Consider the following 3,062-nt stretch of genomic DNA (forward strand, 5'->3'; position numbering starts at 1 on the left):
CATTATTTTTATCGTAGGTGTACGCAATGAGAGTTGCAGAGTGGATTATATTTGGGGGTAGGGGGTGGGGTTTGGGGAGGTGCGGGGGGATTGTGTACCAATGAGGGAGTTTTCCTTTTGCTTTTCAAGGAGAGAAGCAAAGGGGGGGAAGGGGAGAGGGATTTGTGCGGGCAGAAGGGTGCAACAATCAATGAATGGAATACCAAGATCTCTGTAGATGTTCATTGAAATGAAACATAAACAAACTCAATTTAAAAAAAATTAAAAAAAAATAACTGAGTAGAATTACTGAAAGATGTCATGGGGAAAATCTCACTAATCAATGAAAAAAAGTGGTGAGGAAGTAAAAACTAATATCTAAGGAATCCATTTTGAACAATCAACCTATGTCTATGTACAACAAACAGAAAGTTCTCTCTTGTGCCGTCCACATAATCTCCACTATCCTTTAGTCCTTTTTTGCAGTTACTGTGTCATTCAAGCTCCTCGAGGATCTTCCTGTATTTTACTCTTCCTTTATTTTATAAAGGGAACTCAGCCTAGACATTAGAGAAGTAAATGGTGAACCAAAGATGGCACCTCTGTGATGGTTTGAATCTACCCAAAGCTCTGCAGGACAAAAAAGGACAATCTCCTCTGAAAACCTGCTGGAGAGTTATGAGTTAATTTCCAATGCAAACCAATTACCTTGACTTTCATTATTTTTCCAAGTATGATGCACCTCTTCAGGGACTGGTCTCTCTTGATAACATGCCTATAATATGGGAGACTAAGTTTACCCACCCTTCATTCTAAGGAGCACTCTTGCTATTCTTTCAGAAGTGCTAAAGATCAACTTTGAAAACTAAGGTCTATCTGATTCAAGCTATGGCAGTTTCAATTACTTTATATGCCTATGTAAGGTTGGAAGACCAAATAATGGGTGGAATAGATATGGTGATTAATTTATTACATTAAAATTATATTTAAATTTATACGATAAATTATATAAATGATTTTATGAAAATGTTACAATATGATTTGTCAAAGATGTCTTTTCTGGTACGGGGTTGAGACTAGGGTCTGGCTCTTGCTCACAACAGGGTGTGAGCTAATTGGATGTGGCCTCTTATTCAAAAAGGCTTTTGGGCCAAAGGTCCACAGACTGAAGGGCCTATTTTTTTTATTTTTTTTTTTTTGTGAAACTGCAGAATAAACACGTTTGGAAGCAGGAGCGGCATCCACTTCCAAAAAAACTTGCCTCTCATAACTCTATGAACTTGGAGAAAAGATGAAAGGTTTGTGTTCAAGACTTTCATTCATGGGTCATTTATGACTCTATGGCACTTAACAACAACACATGCTAACAATGTGATTGAAGTGACTAATACCATAGAATAAGAACCTACAAACATCACAAAATGGGGGGAGAGTGTTTGAACTACTAATGAGGAATTCCATTAGTCTTACCAACTCACCAGGCTTAAAATCAGCAAGTTTAGAGGCAGGAGATGGGAATCTCACTACCAGCAAGAACTAAGAATGGGAGTGTAGCACCTATTCATTTCCACCAGTAATCTCTGAGAAAGATTGATGACTTATACAAGAAAAGCAGCAGCAGTAGCAGTAGAAGAGGTGCAGAACCAGAGGTCCACATGAAATGAGAAGAACAAGAATTATGGATGTAGAGCTAAGGGTCTTCTCTCAAGCTTACTAAAGGACTAAGGTGAAATGTCATATTTGGCAGCTGTGTTACACAACTGAATTGATTGAGACATTGTGGTACATTCACACAATAGAATACTATGCAGCAATCGGGAGCAATAATTTCAAAAATACTACATAACTTGGAAGAAAGGAGAATATTATGCTGAGTGAACTAACTCAGTCTCATAAGAACAAATACTGCATAAGACTATAATTGTAAAAATAGGATAGCTAGTAAAACATGTATGAGGACCAAAGAGGGGAAGGATAGGATTTGAAGAGTGAGGATGAGTAAAATTTGGTAGGTGAAGGGAGGGGATAAAAGAAATAGGAAGGACCAGGCTGGGACCTGAAAAGGCAGAGTAATGATGGGCATGGTGCTGCGGTGATTAATTTTGTAAATTAATTTTATAAAACATAATGCATAGGAATGATTGTATGAAGCACAATGTGAATGAAGAATAGTGTGAAACACAATGTATATGAACTTTGTAACCAAACCAAAATAAAATTTAAAACCAGAAACTAATGGGGGAAAAATGCAGGATTATAATTAGAAGTGTGATTACATATAAATGAAAGCATGTAAGGGGTGTGGGAAGACCTCTATAACACTAACTCCAAGCCACTAGACTCAAAGTTTGAAGGACTTATAAGCATTCCTGAGAAGCTGTCCTGAAAAAATTGTATACTGTTTCAAACTTGCATTGTAACCTGCTGTTGTGCTCTGTGACTCACTTGCAACTCATAGTGACCCTATTGTGCCAACCTACATTTTTGTCTCTGCCACACCTACCCTGATTACCCCAGTCACTGAATCAATCCATCTCATCAAGGGTCTTCCTCTCTTTCACTGTCCCTCCACCTTCACAAGTGTGAAGTTCCTCTCCAAGGATTGGTCCCTCCTTGCAACACACCCAAAGTATGTCAGACAAAACTTCAGAATCTTTGCCTCCAAGGAACAGCCTGATTTCACCCTCTCTCAGATGAATCTGTTTGTTCTTCCTAGCAGTCTATGGTATATTCAAAACTCTTCTCCAGTACCACAGCTCAAAGACATCAATCCTTCTTCTGTCATCGCTAGTCATTGTCCAGCTTTCTGACGCATAGCAAGTAATTGCAATGACTATGCTTGGATCAGGGACAACTTAGTTTCTAGACTAACATTATTGCTCTTCAGTTCTGTAACCTGTTAATTTCTCTAACAAACTCTGTAATTATGAGTATGTTCTGTAATTTCTGCGTGGTCATTATAACAAATTAGTAAATCATTATAACAAATTAGTAAATCATTTAGTAGAGCACAAAGAGTCAGAAGTGGGACAATTGGTGTTAGAATTTATAGAGGTAGTTATGTGAGTACGGGGACAAGTTTG

This window comes from Elephantulus edwardii, unplaced genomic scaffold, assembly GCF_000299155.1.
Source record: "Elephantulus edwardii isolate Elephantulus edwardi_28Jun2011 unplaced genomic scaffold, EleEdw1.0 scaffold00240, whole genome shotgun sequence".
NCBI classification, from domain to species: Eukaryota; Metazoa; Chordata; class Mammalia; order Macroscelidea; family Macroscelididae; genus Elephantulus; species Elephantulus edwardii.